General features: G+C 39.7%; 1 protein-coding gene across 4 annotated transcripts in view; it reads right to left on the minus strand.

The window, feature by feature from the left end:
* The window catches only part of FRMPD4 (FERM and PDZ domain containing 4), a 198023-nt gene that overhangs the window by 85974 nt on the left and 85390 nt on the right, over positions 1–26659 (minus strand). The window contains exon 1 of one of the 4 annotated variants that reach the window (XM_081858660.1): positions 2486–2546. The exons of the other annotated variants lie outside the window; for them this stretch is intronic. The gene's annotated coding sequence lies outside the window, so the exon portion shown is untranslated. Of the gene's footprint in view, positions 1–2485; positions 2547–26659 lie in introns of those variants that run through there. 4 annotated transcript variants of the gene reach the window in all.

A 26659-nucleotide genomic window follows, 5' to 3' on the forward strand; every position in this document is an offset into this window, starting at 1 on the left:
CCAGGGGACTAGAAGCGACCCTGAGTATCATCTAGTCCAACACTACAATTTTGCGATCATCATCTAAAATTCAGTCCACATAAGACAGAGTTTCTCCCAATAGGTGCTTCCCCCCCCTCCCACAGCTGAGTGGTGTTCATGTGGGAGGTAAAGGTAAAGGGACCCCTGACCATTAGGTCCAGTCGTGGCTGACTCTGGAGTTGCGGTGCTCATCTCGCTTTATTGGCCGAGGGAGCCGGCGTACAGCTTCCGGGTCATGTGGCCAGCATAACTAAGCCGCTTCTGACGAACCAGAGCAGTGCATGGAAGTGCTGTTTACCTTCCCACCGGAGCAGTACCTATTTATCTACTTGCACTGGTGTGCTTTCGAACTGCTAGGTTGGCAGGAGCAGGGACTGAGCAACGGGAGGTCACCCCGTCGCGGGGATTCGAACCGTCGACCTTCTGATTGGCAAGTCCTAGGCTCTGTGGTTTAACCCACAGTGCCACCCGCGTAGTAGGGGGTGCTCATAGATTCAGCATTGCAACTGGAGGCGCAAGTAGCCTTCATAGAGAGATATACAAATATAATAAATAAAATAAAATGCTGTTTGAAGTGCTCAGACATCAAGAACTAATTGCGTTCTCTTTCAAGTATCATTGGGAAAAGGCTATTTAAAGGGTTACACTTTGATTACGCAAAGAAAAATCTTCTGAAAAAGTTGGTTGGAGAAAAAAGCCTAAGAATTAATCAAGGATTAAATATACATAACTAAAACCATGGCACAAAAAATAAAAATGAGAAAATAGATATTTTAAGACATATTTGATTATCTGTAAGTTTCTGCTAACTTTAATGAGTTTTACAAAGTGGCACAAGATTAGTCTGTGGAGTTCAAAGTTTTTAAATATGTCTAAGTTCCTTCTTTCTATGCTTTCACTGTAATTAGAATAGAACAATGGGCTCTGAGATACTAAAATATATATGCTGCGAAAAGAACCTTCTCTTTAGAAAAACTATTTTGCAACTTACCAACAGACTGAGAAGCCCCTTCATGTCTGCCTTTGATGTAAATGTACAATCAAATTCCTAATACATTTAAAGAACAGGCAAAGTTTATAAAACCAAGCTGCACTTTGTTTAACAAATGTGGAACAATAACATTTATCTAGAACTTTTTACAACTTCCATAGCATTCAATATTTTTTAAAAAATCAAGTGTTGACACAGAGTTTGAAACTTTACCAATGAAGTGCTGCATTGTGTTGCACTGGAAAGTTACAGGTAGGGCTCTTTTGAATTTTGTGAATTTTTATGTTAAGGTTACCTTGATCAGCAACTCCTAAATAAATGTGGCAGATCGGAATGTGATTATGCTTCAGATTTCACACTTCTACAAATACAGTGCTCAGCTCAGAAACATACCATGAATACATATTAAGTGCATTTTCCTGTGATAAAATGAGTCTAGTAATGGATACGTTCAAATGAATATCTCGTGATAAAATATCTAAATATGAATTTAATGTAGCTTTTTAATTAGTTGTTAAAATAATTAAAGTAGAAAAATGCAGATTAACATGGAAACAGGATGCAGCAAATTTATAAATAAACATAGGCAAAATTGGTACAAACCAAAAATAGTCCAATATACCTATCTTTTGTTATAGTTCAGATCTCTTCTCATTGGTTTGTCTTTCCCCTTCCCTCAGCCTGATCTATCTCGCTGGATTTTGTGAGAATATAATGAGAAAACCTCACATACATAAACCTTAGACTTTTTGAAGGAAGTATGATAGCTTGAATTATCAAGCTCTTTGAAAATTCACAGGACAGAAAGGTAAGGAAGTGCTTTAAAAAGAGAAAAAACAGGATAAATTAGGGAAGTAAAAATAACCACAGAGATTTTAGTCACTCAAGTAGCAACCCACCCAAAGGATACATGGTATAACAGGGCATGCCCTGTATGTTTCATAATTGGGAAATCAAATCCTTAATTTCAGAGGAAGTTTTCCAATAGCTAAAAATGACTTCAGTTGAGAAATGTGAAAAGATTTCTGCAGCACTAAGCCTGCAGTCCCTGCCATTAATCTTGCAAATGGTGCCTATGTGCATCAATGGAAATCCTGCAAAATAGAACCTCAGAAAACATACCTCAAGGGAGAAAGTAAAGCAAATATTGTCCCTACCTCTGCCTGTCCCTTTAAGAGAATGCCTCTTTACCAGGACCATGCCATTAACTAAGAGATAGCCAGCCACCTCTAAAGCATCTCCCATCTTCACATCCACAGGTGGTGTCCTTTCCCTAATCCACTCCCCCCACCCCAACCCCTACCCCGCACAGTTATCTGACAGGAAAAAAGAAAGAGGAGATTGGCCTCATTGACATGCATTGTTCCAACAAGCTTGCAAACACAAATGACAAAATCCCCCTCTGAGTATATGATGGATCTCCAGGATGCTAAGTAGAGTTGGATTTCCTGCATTGGTGGGTCACCTTCATACCTTTTAATCTCCAGGCCCTCCCCTTTTGCAACTGCAGAGATAAAAAGAGCAAAGCTTCCAGCTTTCTTCCATCTCCCATTTGTGTGCCTTCGATGAATCACCTGGGATGACCCATACGGTTTTGCACGTCAACTGAACATATTTTTTGTCAGTTGCTAAGACAACCTCAGATAGTGAGTATGTGTTTTCTTTCCCTTTAAAGCCACTTCCTACTCCTTCCACTCTCTCGTACTGATTTAAATAATTCTGCTCTTTTGATCTGAACTCAGAAATGGACAACCATTTTGCCTAGTCAAAGGACCTGGTTTTACTCATCTTGCCCCACCGGTTCAAGCTTCCAAGGAGAGGGACTGGGAACTGCAGACTGTACTCTGGCTGCCCCTCGCTCAGATCACTGTTACTTCTTTAAGTCCACACCTCTTTCCCCTTTAACCCGTCTTTGTCTCTGGGTGGGAAATTGGGGTTGGTGCTACCCGGGAGTAAAAAACTGAAAGAGAGCATCAGTCCTACAATACACGTGTGAGTGTTTCCTTTGTGTTCCATAAAGATTTTGATGTAACACAAAACTGATTTTTGTTTTTAAAAACTCCCCCCCCCAAAAAAAACGGGCAGGGCTGGCCCTATCATTAGGCAGAGTAAGGTGGGCACCTTAAACGGCACATGCACAGGGAATGATAAGTAATGGTGACAAAGTATTGGATAACAGAGCTGTGTTTGCCATATGCCTTTCCTGTGCCCCATACACAAATCTGCTGCTCTCAGGATGTGCCCTGTCACTAGTGTTGAAAGAAGATTCAAATGAGAAGATTCAGCTATCATCCTGGTCAGCTTCTATACATGAAAATACATGTCATTCACCTCAGGCAACAAAATGTACTGGGGGTTCTGCAACATATGCCAAAGAAGGTGGCTATCTAGCATTTGGTTTTCTTGGACTCCCTTCCTCTTTGCTCCACTTCTTCAATGTGTGCAACACTAGGACTTCAGTATACTGCTTCATTTGACTGCATAGATGCAATATTGTAGGTATGGCATAGGACTAAAGCCGTTGCTTGATTGTGTATTACCAGGACAATGGGCAACCCATGAGGGGTCTTTTTTATGCAGCTGGTTGTCAAAGGCAACTTTTACTCAGAAAGGCTTTTTCAATTCTATGCCAAGATGCATTGAAGACTGTAGCATTTCCTTCCCCCGACCAAGGAATCCATGCTGGCTGAATTAATGAGAAGGCCTTAATTAAAGGAGTTCATACTTACTTGCTTATGTATTCTGAATGTTGAGGTCTCTGGTGGGTTACATTGGAAATCAGTACAGTTTCATTTATATGCTGCCTAACTCCTACCTACCATACGCCCCTTATAGCTCAACTGTTTCCAAATCCAGGAAAAATAACTTGCTTTTCATGAACATTTTCAAAAAGTCTATTTTATAACAATGACCACTGTCAGATGCTTGTACAGCATTTCCCTCCTATTGCTGGAGCACCATAATGTAGGCTATTCCGTCTTGATATATAATCAATTGAAATGTGTCCAGATTTCTATCAAAAGCATGCTATGTTCTACTGGTGACCAAGCATCACACATTTTTAATATAACTGGCTGGTTCTCCTTCACACAGCTATTTTGTGTGTGTGTGTGTGTGTGTGTGTGTGTGTGTGTGTTTTAAAGGAAATCCATAGCTTTGTTTCTTTTCTGTGCACAAATTTTCTGGGTTTTTTTTAATTATTGGTTCATTCCTCAATTGGCATATTTTCAGATTGAATGGTTACTATTGACTCTGTTTTCTGTTCATTTTGGGTTCAGAAGGGGAGGGGGTAAATAATACCTTAATGTGCAATTGGATTCCATTTTTGTTATGCTCTAATGCTCCAGAAAAGAATGAACTGCAAAACAAGCTGTGAAAGCAGCGATTTCAACAAGGTTTTTCTGCTTTACTTTAATATGAATGTAGGTCATTGCATCAGATGCGCACTAGTTGAAAAGAATGAAGAGGATAAAAGAGAGACGGCTGGAATCGCCATCTAGAATGCCACTTAGTAAACTGATAAATATTATGCAAAAGTGGGTTGTAGAGTCAGGGGATTCATGTCGCAGTCCAGAGAACCACAAGAACTGCATCACCATCATCATCAACAACAACAACATTTGTATACTGACCTTCACTCAAGGATTGCAACAGAAAAATACAAAATGAGAACACAAAATACATAATAAGACAAAAGCAAACTAATAACCCCACTCTCACAAATACATTTAAAATGCTGCAGAATGTTAATCAGCCAAAGTTATAGAGAAACATTTTTGTCTGGCGCCTAAAGATATGTAATGAAGATGCTAGATGACCCTTCCTGGGGAGAACATTCTACAAAATGGGGAGCTATCGCAGAAAAGGTCCAGTCTCGTGTTACCACCCTCTGGACCTCTCATGGAGGAGGCACACAAAGAAGGGCCTCCGATGATGATTGCAGGGCCTGGCTAGGTTCATATGGGGAGAGATTTTGTGGTCCTAAGCTGTTTAAGGTTTTATATGTCAAAACCTGCAAAACTTGCCCAGAAATTAGAAGCCAGTGCAATCAGGGCCAGGATCAGGGTAATATGCTCAAACCATCTTGCTCTGGTGAGCAACCTGGTCGCTGAATTCTGCGCTAGCTGAAGTTTATCAACCATCTACTGAGGCAGCACCACATATAACATGTTGCAGTGCTCCAAAATAGAGGTTACCAGAGCACAGACAACAGAAGTTAGGCTACCCCTATCCAGACAGGGGTGTATCTGGGCCATCAGCCAAGCTGACAGGAGGCACTCAGCATCACATGAGCCACCAGAACCTCAAGTGACATCAAAGGATCCACTGTAGATGACTGTGTGTTTCCTGATGTGCTCACAAATATCAAAGAGCTGTTGGGTTGTTTCTTTGAATAAAGGGTTAACTTAACTGATGCCATGTGAGTTATTACTGACCTGCTCTTGGCATCACCCCTCACAATAACTGTTCCTCCTTTAGCTCATATCATAAGCCCCTCAAAACTTCACTTACAGATGCCCATTTCATTGTTTCTGCCCCATAAAACAATGCACATATTTTCTGAGGGACTTTACTAAGAAGCAGTTTGCCAAGACAATTTGACACACCTCTGTAATTATTAATTTTGTTTTATTGTATTTTGCTATGATTTTAACTGCGAGCCACCTTGAAATGTCTTCGGTTCTAAAATTAGCATAACATTATTTTAAATAAACAATTTTTAGCTTCTTTCATTGTACAGATGCCTGTGTTGCCCATATTAGGTGGCTCTATACATAAAAACTTACCTCCATAGGAATTAATATCAGTATCAAAGGCCTTGATTTCAGTATCTTGGAGATTTAGTTAGTGAGTTTGTTAGTGAGCATGAAAGGTAGGGTCTTTCTGTGGTGACGCTGCAACTCTGAAAATCTCTCCCAAACTAAAAGTGTCAGACTCACTCTCAGTTTCTCTTTTGTCAGAAATTGAAGGCACTTTTATTTTGATGGACGATGAAGACAAACTATTAATTGTATGAAGCTTTCAATGCAGATTTGAAAAAACAGGAGAGACAACAAACTGGAGAGAGGGAACGGAGCAGGAAGAATAAGGGGTAAGTGTTAGCACATGCAATTAAACACATCAGGGAGAAACTATTGTTTAGTGGTAGAGAGCATGTTTGGATGCAGAAAATCCCTGGCGTCTCCAATAAACAGAATCACAGGTAACAGAACTGGAAAGGACCTAAACCTGAGACCTTGGAGGGATGAGGCCAGTCATTAGCTATGGTACTGGGATAGATCAGTGGTCTGACTCAGGATATGACAATGTGTACAGCGATTCTGAAGCCCTCTTTGAAAGAAATTTGAGCATTCGTTCCCCTTGTTTGCTATTTGCTGCCAGAGTTCTCCACTCTCAAGCTCAGAGTAAGACAAGAAGCGGGAGGATGCACCACTCGGTGAACTAAAGCTTCTCATTCTGGCATTTTCCAAGCTGGAAAACATGGTCTTACTTGACGGCACACATCCCCATGAAGTTCTCACAGTAGCATGCCATGGGAGCCAATGGATATAGAATCAGGCAACACCACTTTTTTTAAAAAACCAGACCAATTCTCAACTGGGATAAGGTCCAAAGTGGTCCCAGGTGAGCCAGCCTTCAGAAGGCCTCAGCCTTCTGCTGAGGTGACTGTTCTCCCTATGTGAGTTAAAACACTCCAGCCAGCACCTTCCAGAATGCTCTGTCCAGGGTCCTGACAGATCCTGCCTTGTCTGCCACGATCCTCCTCCTATTGCAGTCAGCTTCCCTTAAGCTTCACGCTATAACCCACAGAATAGGACACAGTTTTGGCATTCTTTTCCTAATGGAAAAATATAAGGCCACATCACATATTACATTTTTTAAGGGTTTGCCTCAGTTATGATATGTGTCCCTGAAAGGGACTTCATTGGAAGATGGTGAACTGTCATTCCCTGGAGGTTTTTAAGCAGAGACCGTGGATGCTTTAGTTGACTTTCCTACATTGGAGAGGGTTCCTTCCAGCTCTACAATTCTATGATTCTTTAAATGCTTCTACTGTACAGTTACAATTGACAGGAAGCCATGACAGGAAGTCAGCAACCGATTGAGTACACACAGTGGCAAGCCTGGCTTGCTTCTACTAGGTGTGTGAAGTAGCCCTCAGTGATTACAGTAACATGACCCCATATATCAAAATGGATTCTATTGCCATTCAATCTCAGCCGGGGGCAAAACTACATTAGGGTTGAATATATAAAACCCTTGTTTACTACAGGAATTAAAAGTATAATTTTATTCGGCATGATATGTCATGGAATAAATGCAACCAGCACACTGCATTTATATAGCTTGCTTCTTGCTGAACATTTCTGAAGTGTCACAATGTTCACTTTATAGCATATTATTCTGCTTATTAATTTGCACTATCTATAGTCCCTCTTTTCATCCTTCTTGAAAATTATTAGTGCTTTTCAGGCTAAGGATAATAATTTTAAGGAGGGTTTATATTATACCGATCAATATCTGGCTAATGACTTAACTCTGACCTTTTACAAACATTTAAAAGAGCAGCCTGTTTTTATTATGAACATTATTAATTTTGTGGTGTGTAATTGTCATAACTTTTATGGCTGGCCATAAAAGGCATGTGAATTACTTGCTCAGGAGCCAAAATAGCTAGTTTCTAGAAATGAAACATTGCAAAGGCTTTCAGTCAAGCCATAAATAACCAAATCGAGGTTAACTGGAGAGTGGCACAGATCCATTTACCAACTGATGGTTATATGCACTGATCTCTGCCTTCATACTTCAGCAACACTAGCTATGGAATATCAAAGACCAGGTGGATTGTTTGTGCCCGGTTCCATGAATTCACAACCCTTTGTAACATGAACCTTCTGGCCTAGAAAGACAGGGCCCTTTGTCACTATGGCAAAGATTGTTGTGGGGGGCGGGGGGACTGGAGGCTGTGCTGGAGAAGGAAGTAGCTCATTTTCTGCCTTGCAACAGGCAAGAATACATTCAACCAAGGTCTCACATGGGCAACGAAGAGGCAACAGCCTGTTTCCCATCTGAGCAGCCAGTAGACAGAGTAGACAAGGAGCTGTTTGTGGTGGTAACAACATCATGGATGCCAAGACCATTGAGAAATACAGCTTCTCATGGCCTCCAGTGCTTCCAGTTGCACTTTGGTATCCAGTGCCTTTATCTCCCTTGGGTTGGTCCTAAAGAGGAGGCTATGACTATAAATGTTTGGTCAAACCCTGAGCCCTGATGTTCCTAGCCACTGTTGGCATGCTGACAAATTCTAAGGAATCCATATGGCTTTTGTGAGGAGGCACCTCTTCTTTTGGGTACATCAAGAACATATTAAAAGAAGTAAAAGAAGTAAAAGAAGAATAACCCATGCACACTTCAAATAGATTTGATGTGTCAGAGCGGGGGTCAGAAATACAGACAGGGAATTTTATATTTAGCAACAGATTCCGGCCAGATGTCATGGTAGAGGTTAGAAAATGCCTGACTTTTGCTCTCCTTTACAGCATTCCGGAATTATGGTACTTTGTTAACTATAATTACTGGAATCATTAAAAAATTGGGGTAGACTTGGGGGTGGCTTGAAAGTGGAACCACAAGGATACAGTATGAGGGGACATGGCAGAAGTTTTTAAAAAGTATGCATTGGGGCAAGGAGAAACTTTTTTTTACCCATCTCTCATGATAGAAGTCAGTGAAACCCAATGGAACTGATCAGCAAAAGATTCAGGACACACTGAATAGTTATCCACACAGCACATAATAATTGTTTATGGAGTTCATTGACACAAAGCATGCTAATGGCTACTAGGTGCAATACTAAGTATGTGTACTCAGAAGTAAGACCTATTGAATTCAATAGGCTTCTTCCCAGGCAAGTGGAATTAGAATTGCCATTTTAGATCCCTTAACTGGAAAATAAATCTACCATTGGCTACTAGTTGTGGTGGCAATGTGCAGGCTCTTAAATTCAGAGGCAACATGCCAGTAAGTACCAGTTGTTTGAAAGGAACAATAGAAGAGGGATATCACATTCATGAGCTGCTTATAGGCTTCTCAGAAGCATATGAGAAACGTAATGAATAAATACATAAATAAATAAAATAAATCTGAGTGTCCACAATGAGAAACAGAATGCTATACTACTGTATGTGCCAAGTTGGTCCAATACAGCAGGATTATTATGGTCACAGGGTTCTAGAAAGCAACTCTGAGCAACTTCATGGCAAATTACTCTAAGACAGTAATTTGCACATTACTGCACCACTGGTGGTGTGTAGTGCAAGAAAAAAACATTACTCAGTAACTCACAAAAGGTTCTCTGATCTCAGACTTCTTACCCACAGACAAGTCTCTTGCTGAACTTCTGCATTATTCCCTTTTCTATCCCCATCTGTACAAGTAATTCTTATCTTTGTATTGTGTATCATTCCATCATTCCCAGTACACAGATATTTCCAGAACTGAATGACTGTGGAATCTCTTTTGCTCTGCTCATCCCTAGCACTAACTCTTATGCACTCAAAAAGTAATTCTGTAAGTGTGTGCATTTGCATGTGTTTAATTTTTAAACGCCCTTAATTAGATTAAAACAAAACAATAATTTTACAGAAGCATATTTCTAGTAAATTGTTCTTTCAGTTTTAACTCTGAAGAAAATACTACAACAAGATTTAGGCTGCAATCCTGTACACACTTTCCTGGGAGCAAGTCCCACTGAACCTAGCAAGGACTTAACATTATGGAAACATGACAGGATTGCAACGATCACTTTAAACCCCACAGAATATACACATCTACACAATTATGTTTGCTATCTCTGTCTCTTCCATAGTTACTTACAGGGAAAGCTTCACTACACAGAAGAAGTAGCACAATCCAATCATTTGAAGAAGAAGCAGAAGAAGAAGCACACAGAAGAAGTAGCACAATCCAATCATTTGAAAGAAAATGAATGCCTAATAGAGAGCAATTTGAGATTGAAATAATATATGATAAGAGAACAAACATGAAAGAAAAATATTATCAGCTTGTTAGAAACACCTAAGTTATGTGCAACACAGAACTGGAATTCTCCAAAACAAAACAAATTCCTTCCAGTAGCACCTTAAAGACCAACTTAGTCAGTTCTTGTTATGAGCTTTCGTGTGCATGCACACTTCTTCAGATACACTGAAACAGAAGTTTCCAGACCCTTCTATATAGTGAGAAGGTGGGGAGGGGTATTACTCAGAAGGGTGGTGGGAATGGGTGATTGGCAGATAGCTGTGATGAGCCTGTTGACGACTCTTAACGACTGCAATAGGTCTTACAGGAAAAAGCAAGGGGTGAAAAGGTGAAAAATGGCTTTGTCATGTATAATGAGATAAGAATCCAAGGTCTTTGTTCAGACCAGGTTTCTCCATGGTTTTAAGTTTGGTGATAAGTTGTAATTCAGCAGCTTCTCTTTCCAGTCTATTTCTGAAATTCCTTTGTAGTAAAACAGCTACTTTGAGATCTTGTATAGAATGTCCTGGGAGATTGAAGTGTTCTCCTACTGGTTTCTCTGTCTTGTGATTCCTGATGTCCGATTTATGTCCGTTTAACTGGAATTCTCCAGACATTAACCAATTTTGCATTGGATTCATAAAGTACTGGGTATAGCGGCAATGGAAAAGCATAGCGCAGGAACTAGCCAACATTAAGCTGCTTTAATGATGTTCCATTCATAGAAATTTTTTAACACACACTTGTTGCAATCAACGGAACTTTAAAATGCTCAACTATGGCTGGCTCAGGATCCTGCTGCCTGAACATGAAGAAAGAATGAAACACAGGGCTGTGCACACACTATACTTTACAAGAACATTTGAAGGACATTATCCCCATCTCAATGAATTCTGGACACTGTAGTTTGTTAAGGGTTGCTGGGGATTGTAACACTTTGATGGCTAAGCTACATTGCCCATAATTCTATGAGTGGAATAATGCGCTTCAAATGTGCTTTGAAGGTATAGTGTTTGTGCAGCCATAGTCTGCAAATCTCCAGAAGAAAATACATTTTAATTGCTATATAGAATAGCCAAACAGAATAGCTACATTCACTTGCAGAAGTTGAAAGAACACCTCTCCCCACCCCCTTGACTTTATAAAGCTGATTTGGGATAATCATTCAACTAAAATTGTTTTCTTTCCTTGTTTGTGGAGAATTTCAGCTGTTAAATCATATACTTGGTTGGAGTTCAAATAGCTGCCAACTGCCTATAAAAGAATCCACAATACATGCTATTTTTCCTGTCATACCTTAGTAGGCTTAGTTAATGGATTACATAAGTGGTATCACAAACTATTTTCCATCACATGAATGGGCCATGAACCCAGTCAGCACACTTGGATCAATTTGCAATAAAAACATTTCATTAAAGAAGAATACATAGAATAAAGGTGCTTTGTGAAAGAAAAACTATTATACATTCTAATGCTTTCAAAAGATACTTACACTCTTGAAGTCTGAAGGAAAGCACAAACTCTGAGTTCCACAGCTCTTTAACAGCCACCAATAATCTCTTACTACATGTGCTACTTCTGGGTTGTATCCAACATGAGTTCTACTCAGAGGAGACCCACTGAAATGAATAGGCATGCTGATAATAAGGCATGCAGGGAGACAGAGACAGAGACAGAGACAGAGACAGAGACAGAGAGAGAGAGAGCGAGAGCTGCAGCCCAAGATAGGAAAAGAAGCAGTAATGGAAACCTTAGCTACTGTAAATGAATTCAAATCTGCAGGGCCTGATGAACTGCATCCATGGCTACTTAAGGAATTTGCAGATGTAATCTAAGAGCCTCTGTCTATAATTGTTGACAATAGGTGAGGTCCCAATAGATGGGAGGTGGGCAAATGTTGTCCCTATCTTCAGAAGGGTGTGGGGAGAAGACCCAGGCAACTACTGACTGGTTAGCTTGATGTTGATACCAGGAAAGGTGACCTCCTCTACTTCCTAAGGAAGGAGCTATTATTTGCTTTTTAGTCCAGAACCAAGCTTTGTAAGAAGGATGAAGCCCCATTACATGTTCAAGAAGTCTTCCTAGAAGCCACTCAATGCTGAAGGTCACTGTGGCTGCTTGTCCCATATCCCCCCCCCCAACTACAGCACTAAAACATGGGAAAACATCAGCAGGAAAGAGATTAGGCCACAAGAGACTCACACATAATAGGGAGCAACCTAGTCGCCACCACAAACTCCATGAACTAAGCAAGGACTGATAATCTGAGCTTTTCCATCAACTCTTTCAACAATAGTTTTAGCTAAATTCCACTCACTTCATTCTCATCCTAAATCCATAATTTCAGTGGTGCCCATTATGTTTTGGTCCCAGATATTGTCTTATTTTTACTTTCAAGGTATTGCCACTGCAGCTCATTAATCTTTCCAAGACAGGAAAGAACTCAAGCAAAACTAGCATCCACTATCCCTTGAACTTGTCTGTCTGATAGTGACAATCCAACCTAATATCTAAAGCTTGAGTCCTGATACTTGGGGAAAAGGGCAAAGGAAGATTGGACAAGTTTTCATCTATCTCAAGGCTAAACATTATTGAGTCCTAAAATAAACTGTCACTGGTTCACATCAACACATGATGGGATATACAAAGCTTAGACTTTGTAAACTTCTGCATGGTGTATCTTCCCCATGCTCTGCAAGAAAGCCATTTAACAGGTGCATTAAATAGAGCCTTTAGGAATGCCAGCCCACATATACCACCTCAAACTGAAGAGCATGGTGGGGATGCTCATCTGGAAAATGATAATTCACAGTTGCACAGCATGCGTGTATGTTTATAATAAGCTCTCATATTTCAAACTCATGCAGAAGACCACTGTGCTTATGGAAAATGTAATTGAGCTTGTGAAGTCAAGATGGACTATGCCGTTCCCTACATCCTGAAAATAAATGACTCAGCTAGAAACTTAATGCCATGAAGCTATTAGCTGCAGACTACTATTATCAATCAAATGTTCAGTAGGAATTTTTCCTGTCTGTAAATACTAACAGTGATTTGAATCCAGATCACCTGCCTGAGAGGGCTCATCTGCACTTTTTGTTAGTCCCGGTTAATGTTTGTTCTGATTCAATGGTAAACGCTAAGTTTTCCCGAGGAAAGTGGAATGACCCGAAACAAAACCAAACAAACCTGATAAGACCCTTGCCTACAAATCATGGACTGTGTCTAGAAATCGCGGCATAAATGGAAGTGTGGGTGACCCCTGTGTCATAACACTCCCTCTACTATACCACATGTAGAGGACAGCATGCCACAAAATATACTGCTGATGTCCCAAATAATCTTTATTTTAAAAGGAATTTTAAGGCATTTCTATCGTAGCTGCATGGAGACTGCCAGATACCTATAATCAAAGCTTTCAGACACCATGCCATGCTTTTACAAGAGAGAACAGGTTGACTCTTCCATACCTAACAATTTTCTAAATGTAGCAACTTAATGTAAAATACTTTTTATGGCACCATTGTTATTGTTTAAGTTGCAAGTTCCACGCAAGAGGAAAAGAATTCACTGGACACAAATTAATGCCAAGGTACCACTTGACTAAATTGTCTGTGCTGCAAGATGGAGAGTTTAAGAGGTATTTGGTAATTGACAAGACTTCTATAATTTAGGTGAGGTAGTTGCTTCAAGCAATTTCAAACATCTCTCTTGGAGTCTCTGTGCTGTGCTCATATACATATAAATTCATTTTATTGCACAAAAATCACAATTCAGCACAGAGGGAAAGAGAGAGATAACTGGATGCCATATAGCCAGCCTCAATTGCAGAGTGCTGTCAAGCTGAACCTGCCATAGAAAGATAAAAAACTGTAAAGCAAGGGATATGCACAGTTCAGAAGGTAAGGAGTATAGTAATTGACTATTAATCAGTTATCCAAATTGCTTCCATTTAAGCAAGATGCAAGATGGTGATGCATTGCTATGAAAGGCAGCCAAATTTGGAATTATGCCCGCTCTTCTCAGTTAAATGAATCAGAAAAGTACTCAGCAAGTGTACTGTCCATTTGGGAGCTGGCAGTCTTTCCAAGGTTCAAGGTAGCTCTGTTGGGAATGGATACTTAAAGAATCAACAATCCTACAAATCACAAGAGGAGAAAAAACACTGCAACAGTGCAGATGGGGGAACATCCACCCACCCAAAAACCTGGGGAAAGAGGTGCATCTTGACCCAGTGCCAAAAATTATACAACAATGGTGCAAGATTCAGCTTGGAAGGGAAGCCATTTCACAACCTGGAAATAACAGAGGAGGCCCTCTCACACAACACATATCCCTCAAACCACAGCATGTGGCAGTTCTGCTAACAGGGCTTCTTCTGTCCATCTTAACACAGAGAAGCAGGCTAATAATGAGATAAGTGCTCCTTCAGATATTTGAGGCCCAAGTTGTTTAGAGATTTGTGTGTCAACGTGTGTGTGTGTGTGTTGTTGTTGTTGTTGTTGTTGTTCTTGTTGTTGTTTAGTAGTTTAGTCGTGTCTGACTCTTCGTGACCCTATGGACCAGAGCACGCCAGGCACTCCTGTCTTCCACTGCTTCCCGCAGTTTGGTCAAACTCATACTGGTAGCTTTGAGAATACTGTCCAACCATCTTGTCCTCTGTCATCCTCTTCTCCTTGTGCCCTCAATCTTTCCCAACATCAGGGTCTTTTCCAGGGAGTCTTCTCTTCCCATGAGGTGGCCAAAGTATTGGAGTCTCAGCTTCACAATCTGTCCTTCCAGTGAGCACTCAGGGCTGATTTTCTTCAGAATGGATAGGTTTGATCTTCCTGCAGTCCATGGGACTCTCAAGAGTCTCCTCCAGCACCATAATTCAAAAGCATCAATTCTTCGGTGATCAGCCTTCTTTATGGTCCAGCTCTCACTTCCATACATCACTACTGGGAAAACCACAGCTTTAACTATACGGACCTTTGTTGGTAAGGTGATGTGTAGTAATATGTAAATAAAGTAATGAAGACATGACATCTTAATCGATATGCATATGGATGTATATTCTACAATGCATTCATTATAACTTAAAGGCAGAAAGAACTTCTGTGAAAGAAAAGTAGTTTTCTTTTTTTAGTTACCACATTTTAAAAAGGTGATATTCTTCATGTGACTGATACTTTGAGAATTGAGGTTTTATAGTTTTGCCTTTTCATATGTGGCATACTGTGATTAATGTTAGATTTTTGAGCATTTAAGCTTTGTGTGCTGTACATATTGTGATTGAATACTGTACTATTTGTTGCATTCAGTTTCTTATGTTGGGTATTTGGCTTTCTTCAGTGTATAATTTTATCTCTGCTTTTAAACACATTTCCCCTTGATAGATAGTTTCCTTGATGCACAAACCCACCCATGCACCTTCCTTTCCCATAACTACTTATTAACTGAATGTGTCGTTAAAGAATTCAGGTAATTTATATGCAGTTCTTTTATTTGTCATATAGCCATCTGAAGTATTTATGTTATTCTAATACTTTGCCTCAAACCAAACATCTACCTTTGTGAAATATATTTGCTTTTAGTGGGTCACAGCTAAAGGGAATTTGCAAAGCAATTTATATTAACCTGGGTTGCCTTTGATCAATATGGAGCTATGAAGCCACACAATTTGTCCTTGCACTTAAAATAGCTGTAAGCCATTTAGAGTTGGAAAGTAACACAGAGATGCAACCATAACAACAGGTGAGGCAAACAGAAGCTATGCATAAAATTCGTTGTGGAGCTTCACATTAGGGAGAAATATTTTTCATTTAGCAAAAGTGAATGATGGTAAACTCAATAAATTATACGCAGGAGAAGCCAAACAGCATGGTAGCTAGCCTACCTGCAAGTATATTATGAGTGAAAATTCTTAGGATGGTTTTGCTTTTTATTTTGAAAGAGATTCATGATGAGAGACAAATTACTTATTTGCTCAGGGAATTGGTTTCACAAGGAACATGGAAACTATTTGCAGCAATAACACAAAACAAAACAATAAAAATGTATCTTTGCTCAGCTCCATGCCACACAATGACAACATAAAGATCAACCCCTTTGTCTGCAAAAGAGGTCACAATAGCCAATAGCAATTAGCAGCATTGGTTTGTGACCTGCACATAAATTAGATAGCTCAGGGTAGCGGCTGTGCACTAATGATATATTGTCTGCAGTATTTAAGTGTGCTGAAATAATACCCTCTCTCTCTTCCCAGGTTAGCGTTCCCTTTGAAATTTACACAGCTCTCATTTACTCTGGAGGTTTCTAAATACTTTCCCCACACAGCCAGTTATCCTGTGTAAGAACTCCTGGAATAACTTAAAACTCTGCTTTGCTTACACATTTGAATCAGAAGCTTTCCTGAGCTGAAAAGGTGCAAAATCAGGTGCAAAAAAAAGGTGCAGAATCTTTGTCAATCTGGGGTAATTGGCAATATAAAACAGTAGCATGATTATTATGCCTAGAATGCAAATTGTTGTAGAAACATGATAACCTCTGTAAGTGGCCCATGAAAGGAGGGATGCACAGATCAGAACATTTCTAGTTCATGTCATTTTGTTTCTGTTCATTCATGTCTACCCCATTTTGTTTATGATGTAATGTGCTGTTTTTTAAAAAAAATAAAATAAAACCCACAAAAAATCCATTTAGATACATATTCATTGCTAAAAGTGTGTTTTATCGTAAAGATGCATTTCAAAGCACATTTTTGTACATTTTCAAGCAGAGAACTGTATTATAAAATTTGGAGGCCTGTAAAATCTGAAGGATCATTGTGTTTGCCTTCTGTACATCTGTCTGGAAAGTGTCGACCAGGGTTAATTTGCATCACAATTCACAGAAATCAGAGTGACGAAAAAAGCCCAAAACACATAGTATAAGGAATTATTTGTATATGTGCATGGCTAGCGCAAAATACAGCAACTAAGGAAGCTCAGTTGTGCATCCTTACCACACTCACATGATGCTGTGTTAAAGGAATTGCACTGGCTGCTGATTAGCTACTGAGCAGAGTTTAAGGTTTTGTTGCTAATGTTTGGGGTTCTGGACATCTTAGGACCAGGCTATCTGAGAGAACACCTCCTTCTGTACAATCCAGTCCATTCACTGAAATCACTGGAGGAAGCTGTTCTCATCACACCATGCCTGGAGATCTGACTACCTGAGGAACGGCCTTCTCCACAGTGGCCCCCATACTATGGAGCAGCCTTTCCCAAGAGATAGGGCAAGGCACTTACAGTAATGCTGGTACACTGACTGACTGATATATACTTATTCATGAGATCATTCACAAACATTAGCTTTTAGTACTGGTTTTATTAGAATTTTCAGATATATGTGGGTATTTCTGGCTTGGTTTTGTCTTTAGTAATTTATAGTCTTCTGCATTCCATCCTTGTTAATTTATATGAAAGGCGATCTATGGATGATTTAATGAACATATCCTGTTGTTTCAGGATGGCAACTCAGGTCTAATTCAAGATCACAAATCATACATCAGAGACAGAAAGAGGTTTCATATTACTGCTCTTCACAACAGCATGGATCCAAAAATTTGCAGAAAGGATTTCTGCTCATTCAACAGGACCTTCTTGACCCCCTTCCTCCTAGAGTCTCTTATTTCCTTCCCCAATAGGTTGTTCCTAAGAAGTAGAGGATTTGGCATTGGGAATCCAGGGTGGAATTGGCAGAAATCATGCATACTTTCTGCTCCTGCAAGGAACTCTTTGGAGTCCATATTTTTCAGTGGAGGCAGCAGCTGACACATTCATCTATAAGGTACTAGCTGACTGAGCTCTTAGCAATGGGAACGTAAATGATGCACATACGTATATGAATCAGCCCTACAGCAACAGCTACTAAAACCCTTGATCATGAAACCATGATTTAAATCTAGAGAAATTAATTAATACCAGACATATCCAGCACACTGCAACTGCCACCAAGAAAGAGAAAGACAGGCAGAAAATGATTTAACAATGAAACTCTAGTTCCTGTAGATGCCACTTTGGTTCAGAGTCTCAACATTTTTCATAGGAAGCAGATTTATTATTTCCAACTCTGTATGCTCCTTAATCACATTATCTTGAAAGAGGCAGAATTCCTTCATTTTTCATAAGCTGTTTACAGTATATATATATATTTAGAGAGAGAGAGAAATACACCACAACCTGAGGAACCAGTAGGAACTATAATGTGCACAAGGCTTTGCCATCTGCAATACTGACAGATTCACAGAACTGTCCCAGTACTACAGTTACCACCGATCTTACTGTGTTTCATAGGAGCCAACTTCTAGGATCGGAGGTCTCTTCACCACCACCCCAATAATATATTTGAGGAGGCCAGGGCCTCACAAAAGTTGATTGCCATTCAAATGGTGTGTGTGCACCACATCTTGTGATCAATTATGCGGGGCGAGGCTTACCTGTCCCCCCAGTATTTTATTCAAGTTGGCACCCTTTCTGTGTTTGTCTATATACACATAAAACTTTTGCATCACTATAGCAGATATCTAATTGCATCTGCTAGGGTAGGGGTCAGCAACCTTTTGCAGCCATGGGCTGGTCCACCATCCCCTCAGAACACATGGTGGGCCAGACTATATTTTGAAAAAATAAATTGAATGAATTCCTATGCCCCACAAATAACCCAGAGATTCATTTTAAATGAAAGCACGCATTCTACTCATGTAAAAACACCAGGCAGGCCCCACAAATCACACACCGATGCATTTTAAATAAAAGGACACATTCTACTCATGTAAAAATACGCTGATTCCCAGACCATCCGCAGGCCGGATTTAGAAGGCCCCCAGGCCTTAGGTTGCCTACCCCTGTGCTAGTGGATCAAACTTATGTTTCTGAAACAGGATTTCTGCTTTCTTTCTTACCCCCAGCATGTGTTGCCAAATCTGCTCTAGAAGGTCTTATTATGGACTGATATGGCATTCACCAATCACCAACAGCAGCACCAGGTTGCCATGACAACTCAGGATTTACCAGAGGAGGGATGGCTCAGCAGAAGCCACAGCCTTCAATTGTCTGTCACCTTTTCACTTTTCCAGGCCAAGCCAACCCAACCCACAACACCATAAATCCCTTTGTCTGTGAACTGGGCAACCTTGGCTTCTCCCTTTCCCTCCAGCAATTCCACTCTCCCACGCACATAATTCACACCTCACTGTATCAAGGTCAAAACTACTTCTGGGTAGACTATGCAATTCTGTCACCACCAGCAGCAGTAAGATATTACAAATACTGTAAGTTAGAATTCATCACCACAGAGATACCAAAGATCTTAAGAGCATACTTCAATTAACTTAAATAAATAAATAAATAAATATTCAAAGTCCTTTTAAGACCATCAATTTCATAAAATGCTATTAGTTTTCAGGTATAAAATGATGGTGAAATAAACTGGAATTAGTCAGATGTAGCTTGTAACAGAAATGGCTCACCAACAGGTAATCACAACAGTGCCTATGTGGATGACGTGTTTAAATTAAATTATAATAGAAATGGAAGATTCACAGAAATGGTTGCTGCTTTTTACCAAAGTTCTGCTGTAAATCAAGATGAGGAGTTTACAGAACCACAGAATAGTATGCTTAGAAAGAACTTGAGAGATCTGATGAAGTTCCAGCTCTTTCCTTGAAAGTGGAGCATCTTAAATCTAATGCATCTTTGACAGCTGCCTGATAGACTCTCCTCAAATGTGGAAGGCAAGCATGGGAGCCTATAAAGCAGCTTTGGAGTGTCCACTAAGGTTTACTGGACATCACATTAATCTTACTTTGTCTATACAATTTTCCTTTAATAGTTTGGTTGTAGGATATATTTAGGATTCAGTGGCTTCCCTCAGTTCTGTTCTGAGATAGTTCTGAGAATGGACACAGAAATGGCAATATAGAACAAGGTGGTAGGAAACTATTTTATCCACCCAGGATGCTCTGTAACTAACTGTAAGGTGGCCATCCTTGAGCAGACAAACTTCTAAGGGAGACTGCAACATGAAAACATTGAACTACAATACACAAGAGGCTCAGCACTATCACTTCTGGACTAAATCAGCATTATGGATTTTAAAATTCCTCTATATGTATTAATTGGCTTCTAAATGCCAGGATTTGTGAATGGCCGGTGCTAATAAGGTAATTATCACTGTCTATACATTTTGGCATTTCCTTTCCTTCTGACATTTCCTTCCGCTATTGACAAACACCCACACACGTGTAAAGAGAATGAAAACAAGTAATGTACCTGCAAATCAGGATAGCACTTCATGCATCTGAGTAAAGACTGTAATGAATTAAAGTTTATGCCTCAATAAATTCGTTAAGGTGCTACAAGTCTCTTCTTTGTTTTCGTTGCAAGAGACTAAAACAACTACACATCTGGAAATTGTGGCATCAGTTTGTGAGATTAAAGGGATGGGGAGAAAAGGCAAGATATAAAAGTAATCATAAATATTCCAGAAATGTATCTCATGAACAGTAACTGGTTCCAATGTGTTGAGCTCTGTTTCAAGAAACATATCTGTTATGGAAGAGCCTCAGTATTTGGGATGGAATTTGGGAGTGGCAGATTCCATAAGCATCGCTAGTTATTGTCCATTGTTATGGGCATTTCCTAAATATGACTATTATTTAGGAAATGCCCATAACAATGGACAATAACTAGCGATGCTTATGGAATCTGCCACTCCCAAATTCCATAATTCCATAATGATTATAATAAACCCTCAATGAATGAATCGCCTTCTAAACCATCATTGCAAGGTGATTTACACTGAATATAATTAAAAGCAGTTAAAAAAACAAATATAACAAATAAATGTAAAGCAAGACTAAAACCATACAAGAGTAGACACTTGTGGTAAAGACCCCTTCTTATCCAGCAGGGATAATGGGGTCAATGATGGTGAAGAGGTCAATACCCTCAAGCCTAATAGTGTCACCAGTCTCCCACTTTGAGTTATGGGTAGGCAAAATGATGGAGCTCAGTCTATGATTTGGGAATCTTATGGTAGGTGAAAGACTTAACCCACATTGTCATTTGCCAGATGTTTTCTAGAAACATAGGAAGCTGACTTGTCTTATACAGAGTCATACCATTGGCTCATCTAGCCTGGTAATGTCTACAATGATGGGCAGTGTAATTATTAGCTCTTATGAAGTCAAATACTGTATAACAGCTGCCCAAACTAAGTATTGTAAATAAAAAGCATCAAAAACACCAGGTGCACTATATGACTGAACTACTAGTATATACTGACATTATGTAACTTCAATGATAATGCCACTAAGTTTCTACCCATTAAGTGGTTAAAATTATCTTGTGAATGTATGTTATATAAACTGCCATTAAATGCTCACAAATATTCTGCAAAGAGGATGAAAGTGTCAGCAATCAAACCCTGGCAGAACAGTGTCGTTTTTATTTTATTTTATTTGGGAAGAAAAGGTTTGTTTTTGCTGAGTACCTGAGCCCAGGGCTGAGTACTGCTAGCAGAGATTGCAGTGGTGGGATTTGATTTTTATTTGGTTGCATGAATTATATTTATCTGGTTTTATATATTAAAGCTCCACCGATTACAACAATTGACTTAATTCTACCAGTAATTAACATTAAAATAACTCAGCATTTTTATTTCATGGGTTAGTTTCACAGTACAGCTGGATAACAACAATAATCCATGAAAAATTCTGTCTGGGCTTTGATAGCAAGTTGTGCCTGTTCAATGGTCAATTCCCAATCTCTCCCATGGTAGATTTTATGCCTGCACAGTAGATACCTGGTTGTCTGAGCTTTCGAAGTACCATCCAATAGCAGATTAGAAACACAGTGTGCTCCAGATACCATGTTAATAAGCATTATGCTAGTTTGCAAAATTAGTACAGTATATTGGATCTATACTTAGTCATATGTCTAGCAAAGACTCACTCTACTCTACTCTACTCTAAATCATGACTAAACTAACACTGATTTTGAAGACCTCCTCCAAAGTTTGCTGCAAACAACCCATCAATTTCAATGAAAGTTTATCTTTTAAAAATGTAAAGAAATAATGTGTGGATTCATCACATATAGCACATTGCCTCCAAGTAGGATAGAAATATAAACTGTAAAATATCACCATCAACAACAACAACAACAATGGCACTTAGGTCCTCTAGACAGCAATGAGATATACCGAATCAATGTTAACAAACAACTTGGCTACATACAACACTTTCAACCAGTCCAGTATTCTTTTTTCAAAAAACAAGAAAGCTAAAAGGTATGCTATGTTGGTGATTGACACATTTATAAACAAGCAGGGTGCATTCTGTTGTTGTTCTTGCCTGCATGAGTGACTACAATCACTATTATGGATTGTTCCTAGTTTGAGAGCTCTGTCCATATTAAGCAGGTAAATTTAACAGAGCTCTAGAAAAAACAATTCAGCAGAACAAGAAGAATAAAGGGTGGAGTTTGACCCTCTTTTTGTGGGGAAGATACAATTGTGTGTCTGAAGAAACTTCTGTGTTTAGTTTTAAATATAGGAGGCAAAGAGTAATCCTTACTATCCTTCAAGAATAAAACTACAAACAAGGACAGGTTACCTTGTAGAAATATAGGTCAACATCCAGTTGTATCAGTTTAGCCCTACAATGGATGTTCTGCACAAGTGAACTCATCTTTCCTCTCCTCTCCCTGCAGCTCCTTGTACACACCTAGATCTGCTCCAGAGGCTTGAAGGGCCCTCTGGGGAGGATGTGGGGAAGGGAGGAAGGGGAAGTCCCACTGCATGTCTACAAACATGATATTACCCATAATGTTTATTGGGTAAGATACAGGTTGGTCTTCTTTGGTGAAGCTCAAGAATAGATGTTTTCTATATTACTTGTTTTGAAAACTGAAATTGCTGTGCCATTCAATAATAGGAACAATGTGCATATTAGCTATGGTGGTTACACTCTGCTTCCATGGTCAGAGGCAGTAATGCTTCTGAATATCAGTTGCTGGAAACCACACAAGGGGAGAGTGCTCTTATGCTTGGGTTCTGCTTGTGGGTTTTCCCACAGGCATGGGGTTGGCCACTATGAGCTAAGGTTGCTGGACCAGATGGGCTATTGGCCAGATCCAGCAGGCTCCTCATAGGTTCTTACATGACCCAACAGCCATTGAAAAAGATGGTTACAACAAACTTTTAATATCCTATTTTGCCAGCAGTGGTAAATGGCTAGACTGACTATAGTGTACCAAGTGAGAAGGTGGAAGTCTTATGGAGATGGGTAATTCAGCAAATGTGCAGAGCACTTCTATGTAGACAATGCAGGCTTCCCGTATCTACTTTGAATATCTGCTCTGGAAAGAAGCCTCTCTATGATTCATTGTCCTGTGCCATTTTGTAGCCACCTTCTGTCACCTTCTCAGTTTGCTGCAAACTAATAGTTCCCCACCCTTTTTACCACAATCCATTATTACAGTCTCCTGAAATTTAATCTGCCATTTAGTCCTTGGAAAATGGAACAGAACAGAGTGATTAATTGTTGTTTTTACAGCAATATCATCATCTCATCCTCATTCTACCCTTTGGATGAGGCATAGGTAGTCGTCTGTGCAAAAGTTAAGAGATTCAAGGACAGTTTTTGAACACAAAGTGCTCTCAGCTCCATTTTCCTGCGTTAAAAAAACTCTTCAAATCTGTCTCATAATGAAAGACTTTTATTGTTTTAAACTGGTGTTTTAATGCAAAGATTGCATTTTCAAAATAAATATCATTTTAAAGTACGGTAGTTCAAAGGCACCTTTGGGTAATTTTCTATGTAAATGTAAAGTTACATATACGTGCTTTATCTTCATTATTCCATCTAAACCTTTTCATTTATACTCCTCCCACAAAAGATTTATTTCCCCATGATCTCTGAAGCTCTTTAGTTACCAAGGAGATCTGTTCCTTTGTCAGCTGTGAAATACGGCCTTTGATATTTTATTGATCTGGTGTAAACCTGCCAACATCCCTATACAGCATGAAATAAACTTATATTTCAACATAATCTAATGGAACATCAATAAAATAACCTTTCTCTAGTTACTCACAAAATGAACTATTTGCATAATTCATTTCATCGTGAAAGTCCTTAAAACAAAATTATTTTACTGAATTTCTATGCAAGGACTTTTAATATCTGCATAGAAATGTGTTTCATGCTTCACTGGGATGATATTGTATGTTTGAAACGTGAAGCACTAAATTTACACTGAGATTAACATGTTCCACAAAAGAGAAATATGGGTGGCTATTGACTAAATACTTGAGCCACTGAAGTCTCCAACATAGGTCTTACACCTCTAGCTTCATATGACTTTCGCAGTTCATGGAACTTAGTTTAGTTCCAAAACTACTGCAGCTATTTGAACTAATTTTCCAGTCTTCTGTAAATGTGAACCAGCTCTAAGAGTATACCCCTCCCCCATCCACCCCAAACACCTTACAGTTTAGAAATATCTGTAGGAGGTGAACTTATTTTTGAGAACAAGAACTGCTCTTGTGTTACAGTGACTTAATTCCGCTGCTCCACTGGGATCACAAAAACTATATTTGCAATTGCTGAGCTACATGCTCAGCAAATTCATATTCTAGAGTTGTACCTGGAGTATTTGGATTCAGACTGCACATAAGAAACTGTATTTTTGAAGGTTAAAAAAAAAGCTAGCACTTGATAGAAACAAGGTTCTACTAAATCACACCAGTCCAAAGAGTGAAATGGTAGGTTTATAATTATACCCTTCCCCCTAGTACAGTCATACCTTGGTTTTGGAACAGCTTAGTCCCAGAACGCTTTGGCTCCCAAACACCACAAAACCAGAAGTGACTGTTCCGCTTTGCTAACTATTTTTGGAAGCCGAACATCCGACAGGGCTTCCACGGCTTCCAAGGAAGCTCCTGCAGCCAATCAGACGCTGTGCTTTGGTTTTCGAATGGACTTCCGGAACTGATTCTGTTCGACTTCCAAGGTACGACTGTATTTTGCTGTTGTTGTTTTATAATGTATCAGACCTTCATAGCCCACATGCATAGATGCTCAGAGCAAATAATAACTTTATGGACTGCTTCATTAGCATCAACAGAAAGTAATGCACAAAGTGGTCTGTACCTCATTTATTTGCATTAGTATCCGACCACCGCATCAACTCCCCTCAATTATGTTTTTTGGGAGGAGGGTCTATAAAGAGACACCAGTTTCAAATAAATGTGAAGCAGTCCAGCTCCTAGAATCCTAGTATGGAAGGGACCACAAGGATCATCGAGTCCAACCTCCTGCAATGCAGGAATCGTTTGCCCAACGTGGGGCTCCAAAGAAAACTCTAAGGAGTAAACCCTCTCTAAGACGGTTAGATGGCACCTTGTTCTCCTCCTTCTGGCAAGTCCTGCAGCCAAGCAGGTGCCAAACATATTGCTCTGCATTCCTTTGGACCACATCAGTGAGGCTGAGAGTGGGGTCTTGTTGTCTGGGAAGCCCAGGATCTCCATATGCACTGCCCAGGCTTGCATCCCAGAGAGGTCACTTTGGTGCTGCTAATGCAGCAAAATCAGTGCAGGATGGAGCAGTTACAAATCAGCTTTCCCTGCAGCCACAGCAGGTGCTGTGATTCTCCAGAAGTTTAACTTCACCCCTGGAGGTGCACTCCACTGTCTCTTGAGACAGATGGATGCCAACAAACCACTTAATATTCTGAAAATCTTTAAGCAGTGTGTACAACATAAAAACAGTAAACAATCTCACTAAAGCAACAAGAACATAAAAACAGTTTTTTAAAAAAGCATATTAAAACATAGCAGGGATTCGGGGAACTCATACAGATAAAAACAGGGGCTGGCTGGTCTTACAGCCCAGGCAAAAAGATACGTCTGTACAAAATGTCTGAAGCAACTGAGGGTTGCTGCTTCTTGTATTGTGTCAAATTTATGATCCTGACCCTGGCATGAAACATTCTGCTGAGTTAGTTTGCCCTTGTTCTTTCTATTACTTTATCATGCTGCTATTCATAAAAATGGGATTTTATAGGTATAATACAATATTTCTACGTATTAGAGATGAACAGATTTTTCCTGCCAGTTGCACTGTTGTTATGTGGCTTTGCTCTCCCAAATCTTCACTGTCTTCTTCCTAATTTAATATGGAGAATGTCTGAACTTAAATCCTGGGAATGGTGCATGGCAGATTTTGGAATTTCACCACTTTCCTTATTATGCATAAAATATTACACTAGTTTTCACTTATGCCCAGGGCTTTTTTTCAGCCAGAACTCGCCAGAACGCCATAGCCATCATAAGAGAACAAGAGAGGCATTCGTGGTGAGTTCTGGCACCTATTTTTCTAGAAAAAATAGCACCAATTATACATAACGAACAAGGAATACCAGATGCTACATGGAATTCCAACAGGACAATCCCTATGGTCCAACGGAGCCACAAAGGGCTCGTCTACACTTCTGCTTGTTCTGCGCCTAGAAAGCATGGGTCTGAGATGTTTTGTGTTCTCCCCACAGTTTCCCCCTGGAAAATACACCCTTTAATGCCAAATTAGACCATATGGCAGTC

Source organism: Podarcis erhardii (assembly GCF_964252035.2).
Source record: "Podarcis erhardii genome assembly, chromosome: 4".
In the NCBI taxonomy this organism is placed as follows: Eukaryota; Metazoa; Chordata; class Lepidosauria; order Squamata; family Lacertidae; genus Podarcis; species Podarcis erhardii.